Source organism: Phyllobates terribilis, unplaced genomic scaffold (genome assembly GCF_046119375.1).
Source record: "Phyllobates terribilis strain yellow unplaced genomic scaffold, ASM4611937v1 Scaffold_12__6_contigs__length_324123572, whole genome shotgun sequence".
Classification (NCBI taxonomy): domain Eukaryota; kingdom Metazoa; phylum Chordata; class Amphibia; order Anura; family Dendrobatidae; genus Phyllobates; species Phyllobates terribilis.
The window spans coordinates 200,373,197-200,396,501 of NW_027362772.1; positions in this window are offsets into that span (position 1 = coordinate 200,373,197).

Consider the following 23,305-nt stretch of genomic DNA (forward strand, 5'->3'; position numbering starts at 1 on the left):
CCTGGTGGACACAGAGGATTTTCGAGACCTTATGTCCGTCGCAGTGCCCCAGTACCAGATGCCCAGTCGGCACTACTTCTCAAAGAAAGGTGTGCCTGCGCTCCACCAGCATGTCGCACACAACATCACCGCTTCTTTGAGAAACTCTGTGTGTGACAGGGTGCATTTCACCACAGACACTTGGACGAGTAGGCATGGACAGGGGCGTTACATGTCGCTGACTGGGCACTGGGTAACTATGGTGACAGCAGGACAAGGGGCTGCTGTCCAAGTCTTGCCGTCCCCACGAGTTGTGCGTCTATCCTCTTTATGTCAAAGTTCCTCCACTGCTTCTGCCTCCTCAACCTCCTCTCGGTCTTCCACCTGCACCCAAAGCCTGTCTGGTCATGCCACAAGCTTTCTAACTGCGCAGAAGGGATCCTGCACACCTCCTTACTATGCTGGCAGTAGGGCTCAACGTCATCAGGCGGTTTTTACTTTGAAATGTCTGGGAAATGTGAGTCACACAGCTGAGGAGTTGTGGTCAGCTCTGGAGAACCAATTTCATGAATGGTTGTCTCCACTGGACCTGAAACCAGGGAAGGCCATGTGCGACAATGCTGCAAACCTGGGTGCGGCCCTTCGCCGGGGCAATGTCACACACGTGCCTTGTATGGCTCACGTGTTGAACTTGGTTGTCCAGCAATTTTTAGCCCACTATCCCAGACTAGATGGCCTTCTGCAGAGGGCACGGTCGCTGTGTGCTCACTTCCGCCGTTCGCATCCCGCAGCTCAGCGACTTACATCTCTACAGAAGTCGTTGGGCCTGCCACTTCACCGGCTAAAATGCGATGTGCCTACCCGGTGGAATTCAACTCTGCACATGTTGCAGCGACTGTGGCAGCACCGACAAGCCCTGGTGCAATACGTTCTGACGCATAGCCTGGGCCAACGAGATCCGGAGGTGGGGCAAATCACGCTGGAGGAGTGGTCTCAGATCAGGGACCTATGCACCCTTCTGCACAGTTTTGAAATGGCGACGAAGATGTTTAGTGCTGACGATGCCATTATCAGCATGACTATTCCGGTGATTTACATGCTGGAGCACATGTTAAACAGAATTCGGAGTCAGGTGGTGGCACAAGAGGAGGTGGAGGAAGTAGAGGAGGAGGAGTTGTATGCAGAAGGGCTAACATCTGCAAGGTCCAGACGGTCGGCAGCACCAAGGCGGCAGGCATGTGATGGTGGGGGAGATGGTTTTACCAGGGCGCATGGTAGCAGCCAAACTAGTGAGGAAGGTGCAGGAGCCCAGGAAGAAGTGAAGGACGAACTGATGGAAGACTCATCAGATGAGGGAGACCTTGATCACATTTCTGTTGTGCGAGGTTGGGGGGAGAGGACAGGAGGAAGGAAGCATGATTGTTACCTCGCCACCAACACAACAGGGACTTGGTGCTCCTGGATGCGCAACACACATGAGTGCCTTCTTGCTGCACTACCTGCAACATGACCCTCGAATTGTGAGAATTAGAAATAATCCTGACTACTGGGTTGCCACACTGTTAGATCCCCGGTACAAAAGTAAATTTGCAGAAATTATTCCTGCCATAGAAAGGGATGCACGCATGCAGGAGTATCAGCAGAGACTGTTGCAGAATCTTACATGTGCTTTTCCACAAAACACCAGTGGTGCACGTAGTGAATCTCACAGTTCCAACTTGCCAACCGTGGGACCGTCAAGTGTTCAGCACTCAAACCGTAACAGAACCACAGTATCTGCTGGTAACATCAATTTTGCGGAATCATTTCACCACTTTTTTAGCCCATCCTTTGCAAGGCCACAGGAGACAAGAAGTCTGACACATAGTCAACGCCTAGAGACGATGGTACAGGAGTATCTCCAAGTAAACATTGAAGCCATGACTGTGTCACTGGACCCTTGCTCTTTTTGGGCTTCCAATCTGGATAAATGGCCGGAGCTAGCCACTTACGCCTTGGAGATCTTATCATGCCCCGCAGCCAGCGTTCTGTCTGAACGTGTGTTCAGCGCTGCTGGTGGTGTGCTGACAGATAAGCGCACGCGGCTCTCCACTGATAATGTAGACAGACTCACGTTCATAAAGATGAACAAATCATGGATCCGAAACGACTTTTCTACCCCTGTGTCATCCTGGGGAGAGTAAAAGCTTGATGATTGGTTAAAATCACCCTACCAACCGTTTTAAGCTTTCAAATTACTAATCATGTTTATCTGTATCTTGACTGGAAAATAATTTGGGCTTTGTAGCAGTGTGCAGCACTGATCCTATTAGCCCATCTATACTAAGCTCCACCAGATTTAAAATTAATAATAATTTTTAGCTGCATCTAGCCCGGAAAATAATTTTGGGGCTCCGAGATGCGCAAGACACATAAGTGCCTTCTTGCTGCACTACCTGCAACATGACCCTCATATTGTCAGAATTCGAAGTAATCGTGACTACTGGGTTGCCACACTCTTAGATCCCCCAAACTTTTCGATCAACCTTTTCATTTTAATAAAGACCAAAAAAATGGTAATTTTTGAAATTATAAGCATTAGCAGGTTATTAGAAACTGAAAGCAAACAGTTTTCAACTCAAAACTTTATTCTAGGTGATGTTACATTTTCACATAGGACCCCTTGTTCGAAAGGAGCTTCTGAACTCTCTCGTCCATTGAATTTGTCAGGTTTTGGATGGTTTCTGCTTCAATTGTTTTGCATGAGGACAGAATACCCTCCCAGAGCTGTTGCTTAGATGTGAACTGCCTCCCGCCATCAAAGACACTCCTTTTGATGATGCTCCAGAGGTTCTGAATGGGGTAGAGGTAAGGGGAGCATGGGGGTCACATCATAAGTTTGTCCCCTTTTATGCCCATATCAGCCAGAGATGCAGATGTTTTATGTGCAGCATGAGATGGTGCATTATCATGCAAAAAAATGATCTTGCTGTGAAATACATGGTTCTTCTTCTTGAACCATGGCAGGAAGTGCTGTTTGAGAAAATCCACAGACATTAGTCTAGATACAATATTTCTTATATTTTCATGTATGGAGTGCCGAAGTTCTTTTTGCAATTGATATTACTCTTTTCTTCAGAGCACCCGAATAGACCAGTGAGCGACCCCTCTCTTTTTTCTATTAATCATTTTTGGGATCCCGCTCCTGGAGCATTGCAGCAGGTACGTGTTCACACTATTAGAAGTTTGACAGCCTTTTTTCTGACCATGTGTCCCTCCCATTCAGTCACAGGTGGTTTTAACTAGCTCTACCAGCCCATACATTGTAGGTTAAAAGCCCAAGCAAAGACATATTGTCCATACAGGCTTACAGCCCAAGAGTGGCATATCCAGTGGTAGCGTAGCGTAGTTTCCCATCATACGAAGGTGACCTTGTCGTGGTTGATGGGCACACATAAATTGGCCAAATTATGCGCAAAAACCTTCATTTTTCAAAGTGACATTAGTCTAGATACAATATTTCTTATATTTTCATGTATGGAGTGCCGAAGTTCTTTTTGCAATTGATATTACTCTTTTCTTCAGAGCACCCGAATAGACCAGTGAGCGACCCCTCTCTTTTTTCTATTAATCATTTTTGGGATCCCGCTCCTGGAGCATTGCAGCAGGTACGTGTTCACACTATTAGAAGTTTGACAGCCTTTTTTCTGACCATGTGTCCCTCCCATTCAGTCACAGGTGGTTTAACTAGCTCTACCAGCCCATACATTGTAGGTTAAAAGCCCAAGCAAAGACATATTGTCCATACAGGCTTACAGCCCAAGAGTGGCATATCCAGTGGTAGCGTAGCGTAGTTTCCCATCATACGAAGGTGACCTTGTCGTGGTTGATGGGCACACATAAATTGGCCAAATTATGCGCAAAAAACCTTCATTTTTCAAAGTGACATTAGTCTAGATACAATATGTCTTATATTTTCATGTATGGAGTGCCGAAGTTCTTTTTGCAATTGAGAAAATCCACATACATTATGGAGTTCATCTTTAGCGCCTTCAGGGATCCTAAAGGGGCCGACAATCTCTCTCCCCATGATTCCAGCCCAAAACATTACTCCACCTCCTCCTTGTTGGCGCTGTAGCCATGTTTGCGTGGGGTGTCCATCAACCAGCCATCCTCCACTCCATCCATCTGGACCATCGAGCGCTGCACGGCACTCATTCTTGAACAAAACAGTTTTGAAATCAGTCTTCATGTAATGTTTGGCCCACTGGAGCCGTTTCTGCTTGTGTGAAGTGGATAGAGGAGGTAGACAGGATGGCATATGCAGAGCTGCAAACCTTTGAAGGACCCTGCATCTTGTTGTTCGGGGGACGTTGGAGGCACCAGCAGCTTCAAAAACTTGTCTGCTGCTATGACAAGGCTTTTTTGCCGCTGCTCTTTTAACCTGACGTAATTGCCTGTAGGAAAGAGTCCTCAATTTGCCCTTATCAGCACGCACACGTGTGTACTGTGAATCAGCTACATACTTCTTGATTGCCAAGACACTTCATCCTGATCATCACACAATGTTGATTGTAGTCATGCCTTGACCTAAACACTCCACAATTTGTTGCTTCTCAGCAGCCGACACATCCTTTTTCTTTCCCATTTTGGCAGAAAATGTAGGCTGCTTAATAATGTGAGACAGCCTTCTTAAGTAGTCTTGCCTTTCATTGGAGACACCTGCCAAACTAATTAGCACAGGTGTCTGCAATTGCTTACAGTGATATAAAGAGCCCTGACACACATCACCATCAATGAGTTTAACTGACAAACAAACAAATTCTTCCCTTATCACTCCTAAACACTTTTTGCATAATAATTTGGAACACAGTGTACATGTGCTTTTCCACAAAACACCAGTGGTTCACGTAGTGAATCTTACAGTTCTAACTTGCCAACCGTGGTCTGTATGGAGTTGTTCAATAAAGGGCCCAAAATTAAGATAACATAGATGGGAGAGGTCTCTATGAATAGGAATTCCTAAGTATTTGATACCCTGTGAGGGCCAGGCAAAGGGAAAGTTGGACTGGATGGAATCCTATATGGATTTGGGGAGGGAGACATCGAGGGCCTCAGACTTCGCTGCATTGATTTTAAAATTTGACCATGTAACAAAGTGATCTATTTCAGCCATAACAGCATGGATGGATATATGTGATTGAGTGATATATACTAGTACATCATCAGCAAATAGAGAGCACTTGTACTCGGTGCCTCCCACCTCAATCCACCTAATATTGGGGTTATGGCGAATTGATGAGAGCAGGTGCTCCGTCACTAGGATGTATAAGAGAGGGGACAGAGGACATCCCTGCCTTGTCCTATTGGTGATTGTGAAAGGTGATGAAAATGTTCTGATGCACCCCCTGGGCCTTGGGACACCCGGAGCCGGACCCTTTTTGGTGGATGCTGGTGGTTGTAGTCTTCGTGGCGGCGACCCGGTTCCGTGGCTCAGGGTGGTCAAACCAGTGGCGGAACTATTTATGTGGTTTTGATGTTTAAATGTCCGACTACGCCACCCGTGCATTGCGGTCAGAGTGAACCGCCGCTGCAGGGCAGACCGCTGAGGCTGGTGTTGTGGGTGCAGCAGAGCACGGGAGGAGTATAGCCTCAGGGCATTGTATGCGGAGGATGGGGGTGATGGTGCAGGGCAGCAGCAGTAACGACACGGAGTCAGTGATGCAGTCCAGGGCCTTTACTCACAGTTCTTATTATCCAGACCACGTCTGCAGGTAACGGCTGCCCACGTCGTACTGTGCTCACCAGGTGAGGGGCTCAGACAACTCCCAGATAACTTTGGAGCGCTTCACAGGACCCCCTTTGTGTGTCCTTTGTCTGGCCTTTCTTACCAACCCTTCTGTCCGGCTGCCTCGGGCCTCCTCTTGGTAAACTTGGCGCCAGTTTCCCTGACCCTATGTGCTGCCCTCCTAGCGGGTGTAGCGAGGGGCTGCGCCACATAAAATGTCACAGCCTCCGGTTTCTAGCTGAGGGTCATTTCCTGCCTCCACTAGTTTCGGGGACCGGTCTCCCCCTTTGGCCTGACCCCTCCATGCAGGTGGATTCGGGCGTGCGGTGGCGACTCGCCCGTGCGCACCCCTGGGATCCCTTCGTTCCTCATTCCTGGAGCCTTCTCCGCTCCTCTTCCTTCCTTCTCCCTCTTCCAGGCCTGGGCCTCTGTTACTAGGCCCGCCTCCAGAGCAGAGCTCATGCAGAGGCCCTGCTCCCTGCCACTTCTGCTCAGACTTCTCTGCACTGAACTAAGATGGTGCCCACCTTTTATTCTCCCTTCTCAATGCACCCAGGAACTGCTTCCTCCCTGCTCCTGCACTACAGGGTTCCCCTTCCTCAGTGTTCCCTCCCCCCACTCCAGCCAGGGACAGGGACTGTCGTGCCCATCTCAGGGGCATATTGGTCGCCCTGCCCCACGGCAATGTGGTGTAATGCATGCAGGTGTCGGGTCCTGATCCACACTCCATCCTTATCTGAGAGTGAGATATCACACTTCTGGGTGAGGTGCAATACCTCTGTAGCAACCGAGCCCTCAGGGTGCTACAGTTCCATTTATCTTCAGCCTAGGTGACGTATTGCGATACAGGGCCGTGATTTTGGCTATAAAAGGGTCCCCTAGACCCCTACCCCAAGCTTTTTAAGAGAATCATATATGGCGTGCCAGGAGACTCTATGGAATGCTTTCTCAGCATCCAACGAGAGTATCTAATTACAAATTTTTAACTGCATCTAGCCCAGGAAATACTTTGTGCCTAGTAGCAGTGTCTGCTAGTCAGCGGATTATCCCGGCTGTTAAGCAAGCTACACCACCTGTAGTTTGGACACTTAATTTTTTCAAAGGAAATGCTTCGGGACCACGGGATACTCAGTGAAGAGCATCAGGAGGCACCCCAAGGCATAGGGGCTGGGACTCGCAGTAGTATGCCTTGCGGTGGACAGCCGAGCTCGATCCTTATAAAAGCTTTTTAACTGCAGCAGCTTTAGTGGACGCTACTGGAGCTGGAATTACGCGGCTGCTGGCATGAGACTTGCCCTCCAATAGATCCTTGTAAATGGATTTAAAGTGTATTCATTCAAATTAGAGAGACAATTTAAATTAAAAAGCTTAGAGCTGCCTCCACCACAGGGGGGCTCGCTCGACCCACCAGCGGACAGGCACCAGTATTGGGAGAGGGGGGCTGGCCGTCAGGGTTCACCGCGGCTCTGGCACAAACCCGGCGACACGGAGGTGGCACGGGCAGGAGCGGACTGAACGTGTCGGCTTCTCACTTTTTGGATTTTAGAAGGGCATGACATGCCTATATCTGTGTCTCCCCCTCCTTTTACTCCTCCACCTCTTTTCTTTTCTCATGACTATATGTACTTGTCACTTTTCCATGTGTTAGTTGTGTCTTCTGAGCAGTTTGTCAGCTTTTGGACACCTTTGAAGGTGTTTTCTATGTGTTTCTATGTGTTTTTGTTTGCCTGCCATTGGTTTTAACGGTGTTCGAAGGTGTTCGACGAACAGTTCGACGAACAGTTCGGCGAACACACGGGTGTTCGACGAACCGAACCGAACTCGAACACTACGGGGGTGGCTCAACACTACTCCTGGGCGCCCAAGAAAGACCAGCAAGCGCCACGACCGTATCTTAAAACTGTTACAGCTGCGGGATCGGACTACCAGAAGTGCCCAGCTTGCTCAGGAATGGCAGCAGGCTGGTGTGAGTGCTTCTGCACGCACTGTGAGGCGGAGACTCTTTGAGCAAGGGCTGGTTTCAAGGAGGGCAGCAAAGAAGCCACTTCTCTCCAGAAAAAACATCAGGGACCGACTGATATTCTGCAAAAGGTACAGGGAGTGGACTGCTGAGGACTGGGGCAAAGTCATTTTTTCTGATGAATCCCCTTTTCGATTGTTTGGGACATCTGGAAAACAGCTTATTCGGAGAAGAAGAGGTGAGCGCTACCACCTGTCTTGTCTCATGCCAACTGTAAAGCATCCTGAAACCATTCATGTGTGGGGTTGCTTCTCAGCCAAGGGAATCGGCTCACTCACAGTCTTGCCTAAAAACACAGCCATGAACAAAGAATGGTACCAGAATGTCCTCCAAGAGCAACTTCTCCCAACCGTCCAAGAGCAGTTTGGTGCCCAACAAGGCCTTGATGGAGCACCTTGCCATAAAGCAAAGGTGATAACTAAATGGCTCATGGAACAAAACATAGAGATTTTGGGTCCATGGCCTGGAAACTCCCCAGATCTTAATCCCATTGAGAACTTGTGGTCAATCATCAAGAGACGGGCGGACAAACAAAAACAAACAAATTCTGGCAAAATGCAAGCATTGTTTATGCAAGAATGGACTGCTATCAGTCAGGATTTGGTCCAAAAGTTGATTGAGAGCATGCCAGGGAGAATTACAGAGGTCTTGAAGAAGAAGGGGCAACACTGCAAATATTGACTTGCTGCATTAACTCATTCTAACTGTCAATATAACCTATTGGTACTCATAATATGATTGCAATTATATTTCTGTATGTGATATAAACATCAGACAAACACTAATAAAAACCAGAGGCCAGCAGATCATGTGAAAATATAATTTTGGTGTCATTCTCAAAACTTTTGGCCATGACTGTATATCGGATATTGAAATAAGCATAGGTAATTTTGAAATACATCATTCTTCTGACAATACTGCTCCACCTATCAAATGGGAAACCTTGAAATGTGTCTTAAGAGGAGTATTTATTAAGCATGGCACAAGAATTAAAAAGGAGAAATCACAGGCCCTTAAAGAGGCCCTATAAAAGGTCTCGAAACTTGAGAAATTACATAAACACGCTCTCTCTGTATCCATTCTTAGAGATCTTCTCCAGGCAAGGCTGAAGGTCAAATGCATGCTGGAGAGTTCCTTTGCCCGTTTCCTGCAAGTAGGTCATAGCAAATTTTATGAATACGGAAATAAGCTGGGCAGAATGTTGTCGCGAGCATTGAAAGCTAAACTAGCACAAAACTATATCCCTTCTATTAAGGATGCACGCGGCTCTCGAGTCTATACATCCTCCGAAATTTCCAAAGTATTTCAACCTTATTATTCAAAGCTTTATAATCTTAGCACAACAAACTCGAACCTTACCCAAGCTGAGACTCCTCTTTCCCTCTTCAATAAACTGTCTAGAGAGGTCCTTGAGAATTTAGAAGCTCCCTTCACCCCCCAAGAAATCTCACTCACAATAAAAGACCTTCCAGGGAACAAAAGTCCAGGCCCAGATGGTCTCACTACCAAATTCAAGCACTTAACCATGATTTGGATGCCTCCCCGTTCCCTACGCAAACTACGTCAGCCCACATCACGGTTATCCCCAACCCTGGAAAGGATCCCCTTTTATGTGCCAGCTACCATCCAATCTCATTATTAAATGTGGACATTAAAATTTACACCAAACTAATAGTAGAGATACTGAACCAACTCCTTCCAAAGCTCATCCATCAAGATCACGTTGGCTTTATTCCAGGTAGGGAAGCCCGGGATAATAACCTTAAAAACTTTTGATATCATTAATTTTGCCATCTCACACAAATCTCCATTGATGGTTCTATCGTTGGACGCAGAAAAGGCGTTTGATAGAATCTCGTGGCATTCTATTGAGCAAACACTACATCTTCTAGGTCTTGGCCAGATCCTAAAATCTAAAATATTGGTGACTCGCCCCCTGGGCCGTGGGGCACTCGGGACCGGGCCTCAGGGCAATGCTGGGAGTAGTAGTGGCGGCCTGGTCCCGTGGCTCAGGGTGGTCAGACCAAATGCTGTGGCGGTGTATTGGTAGGTTTTGAAAGTCCGACTACGCCACCCGTGGATTGCGGTCAGGGAGGACCGCCGCTGCAAGGCAGACCGCTGAGGCTGGTGTTGGGAATGCAGCAGGGAATAGGAGGGAGGAGTGTAGCCTCAGGGCAGTGTAATAGGATGCTGGGGGTGATGGTGCAGGCGCAGCAGTAACCACACAGAGTCCAATAATGCAGTCCAGGGTCTTATACTGCAGATCTTATCACAGGCCCACCAGGAGTACAGGGTAGGAATGGACCTGGGTGTCTGAGGGCATTCGGGCGAGCTCCGCTGGTCAGGGTGAGTGGGTAGGCCTACCGTTCTCTCTCTGCCCTTGCTGACTATCTCCCCCTTAAGTGGTATGATAGCCCACGTCCCTGAGCTTGCCGTGTACTACGCCTGTATGGCTTGCGACTCGGGCCTTAGGTACCTTTAGCTTCTCTGTGCTGTACCGGTCCCTCTGTGTGGCGGAGCCTCCAGGCTTCTTAGGCCAAGGGACCTAAAATCCCTCGCAGGTAGATGATCTGCTGCAGGACTTGCAATCCTGACAGCCTCGGATCCCAGTGTCCGGTATGTAGTTCCCTTTCAACCAGGACCGGCTCTCGTCGCCTCTGTCCCTGGCTTTCTCTTCCTCCTTTGCCTCCTGGACTCCTCAGCTGCGGCTGACCTGTCCCTCTCTTCTGGGAACCCTTCTGGATGCTTCAGAAGTGGGTCCTGGTCTCCCTAACCCTGCCCTCAGTACCAGCTTTTATAGGGGCAGCCTGCTCCCCCTACTGGCCTGGGACAGAAGGTGCTGCATGCAAATGGTCCATGACCAGAGAACCTCCCTCCTGCTCTCAGACACAGCCTTAAAAGTTTGTGGCATCCAGGCCTGGGGTGACACATTCCCCCCTAGTAAAGCTTAGTACTCCGGGACTAAACAAGAAACATGAATACAGGGTATAAATTATAACATAAACACAACAAAGAAAGAAATAACAAACAACACCACATATTGAGTTCTTTAGGTCACAGTATGGCCTGTGACCGGGTGTCCATTTTACCCAATAAGGAAAAGTCTCAACCGGTGCGGGGACCTGTCCAAAGCAAACCCCAAACGTTGTCCCTGGGCGTGGCTGCAAAGCGAAGCAAACTACTTTTGACCACTCGGGACCATGCCAGACAGGTTTTTCTTCCGTGGTTGTCTTCGCAAGAGGCACAAAGTGCAACTATTTACAACGTAGTTCCGGTTATCCAAAGTTCATAACCTGTCAGTCCATATATCTAGAAAAACTGGAGAAAACACTATTAGTTACAGGTAACAAACATATTAAATATATACATGGTACATTTAGATCTTGCACCTATATCCTCCAGCGAGCTGGTGTTTGTCCCCTAGTGCTCCTGGTTGACCTCCTTAACCCACTGGCTGGTGGTGGACCAACCTGGCTTTCCCCACTATCATTGAGGGTACAGCTACTAGCTGGGTGTACAGGCAGGGCAGGCAGCTGTCTGCGGGTCCTTTGGCTTACTGCAGGTATGGCAGGCTCACTGTCAGCAGAGGGTTGCCTCTCCTGGGCTGCTGGCGTGGGTTCTTCTGCCTCTGGGGCTGCTTGCTCTTCTTGTTCTTCCTGCCCTCCTGTAGGCTCTTGCTGGGTAGACTGAAGGAAGTGTAGGACAGGTACCACTATTGCACCATTTATCTGAGTCCAGGTCCGGGGGAACTCTCCGAGAACTGTGCTGATCATCTCTTCCTTGTCCTCTGCGGGTTCAAGGTCATCTTGATCTTCATTTGGACTCTGTAGTTGCTCGGGGCACCATTTTAGGTGGTCTCTGGAGACGGTGCTAGTGGTTTCTCCTCCATCCTTGGTAATCACACATACCTTCGGGTTGTCGTGGTCGGACTGCAGTACTGTGTACGGGTCTCTCTCCCACTGGTCATCCAGCTTGTGAAGCCTTCTCTTCCGCTTCAGGACCTGCTCACCAGGTTCCAGGGGACCGGCAGGGGCGTGTTGGTTGAAGAGCCTCTCTTGCTTTTCTCTCGCTTGAGCCATACTCCTCTCCACACTCTCCTGTACCTTCTTGGTATCCCAGTCCGCGTCTGGGGAGGTGTCCTCAGGTGTCAGGACTCCCATCTCCAGGTCGTTCGGCAGCTTACCTGGTCTTGCTCGCATCAGGTAAGCCGGGGTGCAATTTGTAGCATTCACCGGGATGTGGTTGTACAAGTCAATCAGATCTGGCAGCTTCTCCGGCCACAGGCTGCGTTCTTCCAGGGGTAACGTCTTGAGGAGATCAAAGACGATATTGTTCATCTTCTCACACAGCCCGTTGGTTTGCGGGTGGTAAGGCGTTGTCCGAATCTTCCTACAGCCGTAGAGGTTGCAGAACTCCTGGAATACTTCAGCCTCAAACGCTGGACCTTGATCTGTCAAGACCTGTTCCGGATACCCATGTGGACGGCAGAAGTGTTGTTGGAAGGCTCTGGCCGCTGTTTGGGCTGTCAGGTCTTTAACAGGAACCACCATCAGGAACCGGGAGTAATGGTCCACAATTGTCAGGGCATAGACGTAGCCCGACCGGCTTGGAGCCAATTTCACATGGTCCAGAGCTACCAGCTCAAGAGGCTGCCTGGTGACGATGGGCCTCAAGGGTGTCTGCTGGCTGGTACGGTCCTTCCTTCTGAGGTGACATGGGCCGCAGTCCCTGCTCCACTTCTCGATGGCCCTTCTCATGCCGACCCAGTAGAACCACTCTCTCAGTAGGAACTCCAGTTTCTTCCACCCGAAGTGTCCCGCTCTGTCATGGTAGGCCTCCAGGACCATTGCTGCATCTCGCCTTGGGACCACTATCTGCCAGGTCAGCTCGTGCGTCCGGTGGTTGACAAGCCTTCTGCACAGCTTACCTTCGTAGAGGAATAGCCTGCTTTTCTCCTTCCATATCTGCTTGGCTTCCTCTGGAGTGTCCGGGCTAGGGCTAGCGTCTTCCTGGGTTAACATGCCTTTCACCAGGCGTATTGCAGGGTCGCTATCTTGCGTTTCAGCCCAGCCGTGGTGGGGTAAGGGATTGAACATGACGATGGTTAAGTCTTTGTCTCTTACCCGGTGCGAATGCTGAGTGGCCCCATACCGGTGGAACGCAGGGAGCTCTATTTCCTCCAGCTCTTCCGAGTCGTCTTCTCCTTCAGGAAGGTGGGGCATTCTTGATAGGGCGTCTGCGTTGGCGTTGGTTCTGCCCGCCCGGTATTTGATTGTGAAGTCATAATTGGATAGCCGGGCCATCCACCGCTGTTCTAGGGCACCTAGTCTTGCATTGTCCAGATGTGTCAACGGGTTGTTGTCCGTGTACACAGTGAACTTTGCGGAGGCCAGGTAATGCTTAAACCGTTCTGTGACGGCCCACACCACTGCCAAGAATTCTAGCTTGAAGGAGCTGTAATTCTCCGGGTTCCTTTCAGTGGGCCTCAGCTTCCGGCTGGCATACGCGATCACCCTTTCTCTGCCCTGTTGGTTTTGCGACAGTACGGTTCCCAGCCCCACATTACTGGCGTCTGTGTGGAGAATAAAAGGCTGGCCATAATCGGGGTAGGCCAGGATCTCATCCACTGTGAGGGCCATCTTCAATTGGCGGAAGGACTCCTCTTTTGGCTTGTCCCACTTGAAGGGTGGCTTGTGACTTCTGGATTTAGATTGCCCTATCAGGAGGTCCTGCATAGGGGCTGCCATCTTAGTGAACCTGGGGATGAACCTTCGGTAGTAGCCTACCAACCCGAGGAATTGCCTCACTTCCTTGATGTTAGAGGGGCTTGGCCAGCTCTTGATGGCTGTAACTTTGTCGGGGTCGGGGGCTACTCCCTCTGCACTCACTACGTGTCCTAGGTATTGGACCGTCGGTTTTAACAGTTGGCACTTTGAAAGCTTCACTTTCAGGCCGTAGCCTGCCAGGGCCTGGAACACCTCGGCCAGGTGCTTTAGATGGTCCTCGTAAGTCTTCGAATAGACGATCACGTCGTCCAGGTAAAGGAGGACCGTCTCGAAGTTTCGGTGCCCTAGACAGCATTCCATCAGCCTATGGAAGGTCCCTGGTGCGTTGCAGAGCCCGAAGGGCATACAGTTGAACTCACTCAGTCCCATCGGGGTGGTGAAGGCGGTCTTCTCCTTGTCAGCCTCTACCACAGAAACCTGCCAGTACCCGCTAGTAAGTTCCAAAGTAGAGAAGAAATTAGCTGATTTTAGAGCTGCTAAAGACTCCTCTATCCTAGGTAATGGGTATGCATCTTTATGGGTGATACGATTGATTTGTCTATAGTCCACGCACATTCTCATGGTACCGTCTTTCTCTTTTACCAAAACCAAGGGAGCTGCCCAGGGGCTACAACTATCTCTAATGACCCTAGCTTCTTTCATTTCTCTCAGCATACCTTTGGCGTTCTGATAATGTGCAGGGGGTACAGGCCTGTGTCTCTCTTTTATTGGTGGGTGGCTCCCCGTGGGGATATGGTGTTCTATCCCTTTTACTCTGCCAAAGTCTAGCGGGTGCTTACTAAAAATTCTCTCGTACTCCTGAACCACCCGGTAGACTCCTTGTTTTTGGTGCAGGGGAGTGGAGTCTGCACCCACATGGAGTTTCTGGCACCAGTCCTCCTTTTGTTTCTGGGAGCCATTACCCTCCGCCTGTGGAGATGGAGGCAACGGTTCCTCAGCCCTGATAGCTTTGTGCTCAACAGCGAACAGTTTGGCAAGTGTAGCGTACCTGGGTAAGTGTACCTCCCTCTCCCCAATATTGAGAATGCGAACGGGCACCCTCCCATGACGGACATCAACCACCCCCTGGGCTGTCAAAATGGTGGGCCTGCTGTCTGAGTACACGGGTTCTACCATGGCTTGGTAGTCTCTGCCTCTCAACCCGATTGCAGTCCGACACCAGATCATCATTTCACTTTTGGGAGGCATGGAAATGGGGAATGGGTCACTCATTCTTACGCTACCGATCTCACCACCAGACAGTTCTACCTGCTGCCGTCTCATCAGGGCTCTTATCTCTTTCTAGAGGACCCTCTGTTGGCTGGAGCTCGCATTCATCGCCACCTACTGTAAAATCACAATTACTTCTGAAAGACAGATTTCAATTACATTAGTACCCATTTTAGGGTGACTTTCACGACGGTCAATGTCCACAATGATCACTCCCTGTGCCGGCAGTTCCACCTTACCAATCTTGATGGACATCTCTCTGAACCCCACCTGCAGCACGGGTTGGCCATTGCTGGCAATGATGCTTAAGTCATCGTCTGGGTAGCGGGTTATGTCAGCGTCACTCCAGTACCGCTTGAAAAGTACGTAGGGGATGGTAGTCACTTGAGACCCGGTGTCCAGCAGTGCACTCATGGGGATACCGTCCAGCACTACGGGTAAGACCGGGCGTCCCCCCACGTACTTATCACGCCAATTAGACGGGCCTGATGACCTTATGCCTGGGGGTTGGCCCTCTGCCCCAGGTCGGACCCATTTAAAGTACAGTACCTTGCTATGTGTCCTGGCTGACTGCAACGGCGGCAAATCGGCTGTCCATCCTCAGTGTAGCGGTCGGCTCGATTGGTCTTGACGGTTCCACCTGCAACGACTGTATGGTCCTGGTTAATGCAGCCACACTCTTTGTTAGCTCCTGGACCTGATGGTGCAGGTTTGCAGGCTGGGATGGATTTAGGGCCTGTGCATCAGCCCCCACAAGGTCTGCGTGGTAGGGCGCTGCCCCCTGGTGGTAAGTGATGACAGGGCGCCGGGAAGCTACAGTGCCACCTGCTGCGGGTTCTCTGAGCACCCGGATGGCCCGATCCTTGAACTGTGCAAAAGTCAAATCGGGGTTCTGTAGGGCCATGAGGCGCAGCTGGGTTCTGTGGGCGCTGGACAGCAGACCTTCTATGAACTGGTCAGTCAACAGTTTATCAGAGTCCTGCACGCTACCAGGGTCAGCTTGTTTGATAGCTCTCAGGGCTTCTTGCAGGTTCAAGGCATAGTCTCTGATACTATCCTGGGCCCGCTGCTTACAGCCATAGAACCGCATTTTGATTTCTGCTGAGGTACGGGTATCAAAGGTACTCCGCAGCCGGGTCAGAATGTCCTTTACTGTCCTTTTCTCCTCATCTGACCATGATTTCACTTCCCGCTGGGCTGTACCGGTGAGCTGCCCCATCAGAATGCTCACTTTCTGTTCTTCTGTCAGGGGATAAACTTTGAATAAACTGTGCAGTCTTTCCCTAAAGTCAGTTAAGGTATGGGGGTCTCCTGAGTATTGGGGTAGCCAGGCTGCTCCGGGGATGTAGGGCATAGAGAACGGCATCACTGCTGCTGCAGCCCCGCTGGTTGTAGAAGGCCCCTCCGTGTCCATCATCTTCCTCCCCCCTAGTTAAGCGTGGCCTACCTTCCGACGATCCTCTTCTGTAGGCCGCGGCTCCGCTGGTGCTGCTCCGTGTGAGGACCTTGCGTCGCGTCCTGGTGATGTCAGCGTCGCTCTCTCTCCTTTCCAGGACCTTGCGTAGGGCGGGGCTTCAAGTCTCGCGCGCTTTGGATGTCCACGCCCCTCTTCTTCCCTCGTGGTGTCCTGAAGATGGCGGGAAACTGCTGAAGATGGCGGGAGACGGCTGAAAACGGCGGGAAACGGCTCCGGATGGCTGGAAACTTCTTTTTAAGGTACGTGTACAGTCTTTTTCAGGCATGCAATACCTGTTTGTGGCGGGTTGGTCACAATCCTGCCGACTACGCCAAAGCTGACTCGCCCCCTGGGCCGTGGGGCACTCGGGACCGGGCCTCAGGGCAATGCTGGGAGTAGTAGTGGCGGCCTTGTCCCGTGGCTCAGGGTGGTCAGACCAAATGCTGTGGCGGTGTATTGGTAGGTTTTGAAAGTCCGACTACGCCACCCGTGGATTGCGGTCAGGGAGGACCGCCGCTACAAGGCAGACCGCTGAGGCTGGTGTTGGGGATGTAGCAGGGAATAGTACAACTCCCCACGGGAGGAGTGTAGCCTCAGGGCAGTGTAATAGGATGCTGGGGGTGATGGTGCAGGCGCAGCAGTAACCACACAGAGTCCAATAATGCAGTCCAGGGTCTTTTACTGCAGATCTTATCACAGACCCACCAGGAGTACAGGGTAGGAATGGACCTGGGTGTCTGAGGGCATTCGGGCGAGCTCCGCTGGTCAGGGTGAGTGGGTAGGCCTACCGTTCTCTCTCTGCCCTTGCTGACTATCTCCCCCTTAAGTGGTATGATAGCCCACGTCCCTGAGCTTGCCGTGTACTACGCCTGTATGGCTTGCGACTCGGGCCTTAGGTACCTGTAGCTTCTCTGTGCTGTACCGGTCCCTCTGTGTGGCGGAGCCTCCAGGCTTCTTAGGCCAAGGGACCTAAAATCCCTCGCAGGTAGATGATCTGCTGCAGGACTTGCAATCCTGACAGCCTCGGACCCCAGTGTCCGGTATGTAGTTCCCTTTCAACCAGGACTGGCTCTCGTCGCCTCTGTCCCTGGCTTTCTGTTCCTCCTTTGCCTCCTGGACTCCTCAGCTGCGGCTGACCTGTCCCTCTCTTCTGGTAACCCTTCTGGATGCTTCAGAAGTGGGTCCTGGTCTCCCTAATCCTGCCCTCAGTACCAGCTTTTATAGGGGCAGCCTGCTCCCCCTGCTGGCCTGGGACAGGAGGTGCTGCAAGCAAATGGTCCATGACCAGAGAACCTCCCTCCTGCTCTCAGACACAGCCTTACAAGTTTGTGGAATCCAGGCCTGCTATCCGAAATAATACCAGCATTCAAGGGGTTATCATTAAAAATTGTGAATACAAATGTTCTGCATTTGCAGATGATTTTCTTGTAGTCTATCTTTCCAATCCTCACATTGTTCTGCCTTCCCTGCTGTTAGCTAAACAGGTTTGGTAACTGGTCATACTTCAAAATAAACGCTGACAAATCTGAGGCCCTCAACATATCCCTGTCCCCCCCAGATAATCCAGTCCCTAAAGAGTAACTTCCCTTTTAAATGGCCTTCTGATAACTCAATTACTTATTTAGGAGTTTGCGCCCCTTCTGACCCCTCTAATCTATTTGCTTTGAATTTTCAGCCTTTTTTGTTCAGATTGGAGAGGAAACTGGCTTCTTGGAATCAGGCTGAATTCTCATGGTTCAGTAGGGGCAACATTATAAAAATGACAATCCTGCCGAGACTGCTATATCTCTTCCAGACCATTCCGGTCCATATTCCCTCTCCCTTTTGGAAGAAAATCCAAAGTATACTAAATCGTTACGTATGGTCCTCGGGTCGTTCCAAAATCAGGTCTACTACCCTATTTAGATCTAAAGACTCAGGAGGTACTGGTTTACCTGACTGTCGTAAATATTTCTTAGCAGCTGCTTATTCACTGATCTTGGACTTAGTTCAAGGCTCACCCTGCAAGTGCTTGGTCACTATTGCCCAGGACTCTTGCTCCCTCTCCATTTCCACCCTCCCTTGGATTTGGCCGTGTGTCCCCTGTCATAGAGACGTCCCTCTATCTTTCAGTACAAGACACACTCTCAAAACCATACATATATCTCACTCTCGAGACCCCTTGGTTGATCCCTCTGGCCCTATACTTGCTATTACGGATAATCCTGGATTCCCACCAGGAATCTCCTCTGGTCTATTTCTAAATAGTTCAAAAAAGAAACCCTTGCGCCTCTACCAGATCGCTCCCCATGGCCCCCTCCTACCCCTCACATCCATTCTCCATGGAGTTTCTCCAACGCCATGTCATAGTTTTCAATATTCCCAACTGCAGCATTTCTACCGTTCTCGATCTAACAGATCGGATCGGATGCGACATCTGTCTAAATTTAAAAAGCTATGCATCTCGCCAAAAAGTGCGAAACATGCAATATCAACTATATACAAATTGCTCTCTTCCTCCTATCTAGAATCTCTCCCTCACTTCTGTGAAGAGTGGGAATTGGAGTTACAGCAAAAATTTTCAAATGACCAATGGTTTAGGTGCTTTCACCTCTCCCATAAGTCGCCCATTGCAACTAAAGCACAAGAGACAAATTATAAAATTGTCTCCAGATGGTATTGGGTCCCATCGGTTTTACATCAGTGGTTTCCAAACAAGTTTAGCCTATGCTGGTGTCGTCACTGCATTCTGGGTCTTCTATCCTTGGATTACGATATCGGAGAGAATGAGACACAGGACAGGATGTATGTGTCAACAAGCTCTAAACTTTATTACAAACACAGGGTTAATATACACCCTGAAGGCAGGAATCGGATTTACCATATATGGTTCGATTATACAATTTAGCTGCGCAAGCAAAAAACTAGTTTCTGTATGCTTTGAGACATTTAAGTAGACGTATCTGGCTAGCAAGGCCACGTTATCTTCTAGCAAGGACACGTTATTGATACAAGGAAGGAACATACAGCTGCTGTTTTTTTGACCTAAAGCAACTGTCAGGCTTATATAGCATAGATGGGGTCTTTGAACTTGAGGGGCCTCATCTATCCTGATTCTTGAGGTTGGCCTCATCATAAAGTCTCCCTAATTTTACCACGTCTTCTAACTTATGCTTCAGCGTCAATACACTAGAATTGTCTATATAGTGGCAACATGCGGGCCCTATTATCTGAACAGTTCATCCAAAAGTTTATCTCTTCCCATGAGACTGGAACAGCGAGAAAGGGTATGCTAGTGGATGTCACAGGGGCATGTGTACATATCCAACAATTAGCAATGGTCTGGTTTTGCTCCTTTAGTCCATCGATTAGAGCAAGATGGTGTTTAATGAATCTATTGTCGTCTCCATCTGTGGTGCTCAACCTAGTCCATGCACCTGTGGTTGTAAGTATGCAGGTAAGTATAAACAATGTCATCATTCTTTGTCCGCTGGTTCTCCTAGTATCTTTTTGCAACGGCTGTACTTGTGGTCAGCAGAACTTGAAAGGGTCCGTCAAACCGTGGATCTAGGCTTTTCCTCACGTGTCTTTTTATAACCACCCAGTCTCCAGGTTGCAGCGTATGGCTGCTAGAGTCTTGATCTGGAAGAGAACTGAAGACATTATCATGTACTTGCTTAATCTTTTTGTGTAAAGCCCTCATGTAGAAACTAAGCACATGGTTGTTCATTTCTAATGCTTGCGGATAGAAACACCCTAGGCTGGGTACGTTGCCAAACAATATCTCATATGGAGAGAGTCCAGTCTTTTTATTAGGCGTGTATCTTACTGAAAACAGAGCAAGCGGTAAACAGTCCGGCCATGGTTTTCCTGTCTCAGCCATGGCTTTCTGAATTTTTAATTTCAATGTACCATTCAGTCTTTCCACTTTACCACTACTTTGCGGGTGATATGGGGTGTGTAATGCTTGTTGAATTCCTAGAGCTGACATGACTTCATTCATTATTTCACCTGTGAAGTGTGTACCTCTGTCACTCTCAATTACCTCTGGTACCCCATACCTGCAGACCACCTCCGCATGCAGTTTCTTTGCGGTTGCCGCAGCCGTGGCTTTGGCAATCGGGAAAGCCTCTGGCCATCCTGAGAACAAATCAATACAGACCAACACATATTCCCATGATCCTGACTTTGGCAGCTGAATATAATCAATTTGCAGTCTCTGGAATGGATAGAGGGGCCGGGGTGTGTGTTTGGGTGGTGTTTTAACTACTCTACCCTGATTATGTGTAGCACATATCATGCACCCTTGTATCAGGCTTTCTATACAGGTGGAGAATCCTGGTGCCACCCAATGTTTCTGCATCACACTCATCACAGCCGTTTTAGATTGGTGTGTCGGCCCATGTAGTATCTGGGCAGCTGCTGGGTACAGTGTCCCTTTCCCCCATACCCCATTTGCTTCATTCAGGCATGCACCTTCCTTTAACCACTTATCAACCTCCTCCTTTTGAGCCTGAGCCTGCATTTGGGATAAGATGTCCTCCGACACAAAAGGGTTTTTAGGGGCACTTAACTGACGTGCTGTTGGCCCTTGTTGTGGCTTACAGGCTGCTGTTTTTGCCGCTGCATCTGCCATCTCGTTTCCTCTACTCACCTGTTCGGTGCGTCTGGTATGTGCTCTTACCTTTATGACAGCTACTTTTTTGGGTAGTTGTAGTGCATCAATTAACTGCTGGACCGCATCAGCATTCTTAATGGTGCCTGCTGCCGTCAGGAAACCTCTTGACTTCCATATGGGACCAAAATCATGCGATATACCGAATGCGTACCTAGAATCCGTGTAAATGTTGACAATACTACCTTCTGCTAGTTTACAGGCCTCAGTTAGGGCCCTAAGTTCAGCCTCTTGAGCCGATTGGTGTGGGAGCATTGGTTCTGCCTTGATTACTGCATTGAGGGAGACAACTGCATATCCAGTATGGAAAGTACCTGAATCATTCTGATGACGGGATCCATCTACAAAAAATTCAAAATCTGCATTTTCTAATTCATGTTCAAATACAGTAGGTAAACCTGCCGTTTCTTGTGCCATCATTTGCACACAGTCATGGGGAACTTCCTCTCTTGGATCTTCCTTAAAAAGCACAGTACCTGACCCCTCCTTTAGATCCGAGAGAGGTAACAAAGTTGCTGGATTCAGGGTAGTACACCTCTGTAAAGAGACATTGGGAGGCATTAACAGTGCACATTGTAACCTAAGATGACGTGCTGCTGAGAGGTGAGCGGGTTGCACTTGATTCAATATAGTGTAGACATCATGAGGTGTGAGCACGGTGAGCGGGTGGTCAAGAACAATGTCTGCGGATTTATGGAGTAATAGTCCAACAGCATGCAGAGCATGTACGCAGGATGGTGCACCTCTGGCCACCGCATCTAATCTGCCACTAAAATAGGCAACAGGTCTCTGATTATCACCGTGTGTTTGAGTTAAAACTCCTGCTGCATGTACAGCTTGTTCATGAAGGTACAGAGTAAATGGGAGCTCATAGTTAGGGGTACCCAAAGCTGGAGCGGCCAAAATACAGTTTTTGAGTGAATAAAAACAGTCTATTGCCTCTGGTGTTAGTACAAAAGGTGTTGGAGTAAGACAGTCATAGAGGGGCTGCATCAAAATAGAGACGGCATGAATCCACTGTCTGCAATAGGAAACAAGTCCAAGAAAAGTTCTGAGGGCTGCAACATTGTTAGGGACGGTGAATGCCTGTACTGCTTGTTTGCGTGCATTTGTTAAATGACGAGCTCCTGGTATAATGCAATGTCCCAAAAAGGTGACTGAAGATTTACAAAACTGAAGCTTATCTTTCGATGCCTTGCAGCCAGCGTGATAGAGAAACAACATAAGCGATATAGTTGCACTATGACATTGTTTCCTGGAGGGGGCACAAATGAGCAGGTCATCGACATATTGCAGAACAACGATATGTGGTTCAGACCATCCCTCCAGTATTTCCTGCAGACTTGCAGTGTACATTGTGGGTGAATTCTGGGCACCCTGTGGCAACACTGTCCATGTATATTGACTACCCTGGAATGTGAAAGCAAACAAGTACTGGCAGTCAGGATGTAATGGTACACTGAAAAATGCATTTGCCAAATCGACCACTGAAAAACAAAGAGAGTTAGAAGGTATCTGTGACAGAAGAGTATGCGGGTTGGGCACAACTGGTGTTAGAAGTTCTGTGGCTTTGTTAACCAACCGGAGGTCATGGACCATTCTATATGCGGCTGGTTGTCCTGGCACACTCTTTTTCTTTACTGGGAACAGGGGAGTGTTGCAAGGGGACTGGGTTTTGACTAGGACTCCCCTGTGTAGTAATTTTTGGACTTGCTGGGCTATGGCATTCTCCTGAGCCGAGCTAAGGGGATACTGCCTCTGTTGAGGTAAGATTGCTCCTGGTTTTAATTTTACCATTACTGGTTGAACTCTTAACCTACCAACATCTGTTTTGTCTGAGGCCCAAAAGTCATGTGGCACAGCATGCTCCAATATCAGGGGAAACTCATTTTTCTCTTCTATGCTGGCAATATCTAGTGACATAATTTTGCAAAGGGTACTTGGTTTTAAACCTGGGGTCATGGTGACAGTGCCATCGGGATGATATTCAATATGTGCTTGTAATTGGGACAACACATAATTTCCTAAAAGATTACATTGGCCTCGGGGCGATACCATGAGCTGGCTATGTACAGTAACTCCTTGAATTTGCAGGGGAATTCTCTTAGTGACAGGGAGCAGGATAGACAGGGAATTGAAGGGGGTGGCAATGACATGATGTGAAAAATCAGTGTCAGTGTATGGCCAATCACCTTGCGTAATTACTGAATTGTCGGCCCCCGTATCTACTTGGAAATCGATTTCATGTCCCCCTGGTAGGTTCACCTGCACTATACAACTGGGAGTTGGGGGTAAGGAGATGAGGGGGTTCATGTGCAAGCTACCCTCATCCTATGGGGGCGTTGTTTAGTCAGCTGGAGGACCCGTACTCTGATCATTTGGATACGGGTTGGTCCTACAGTCCTTTCTAAAATGTCCTGGCTTTTTACATCCG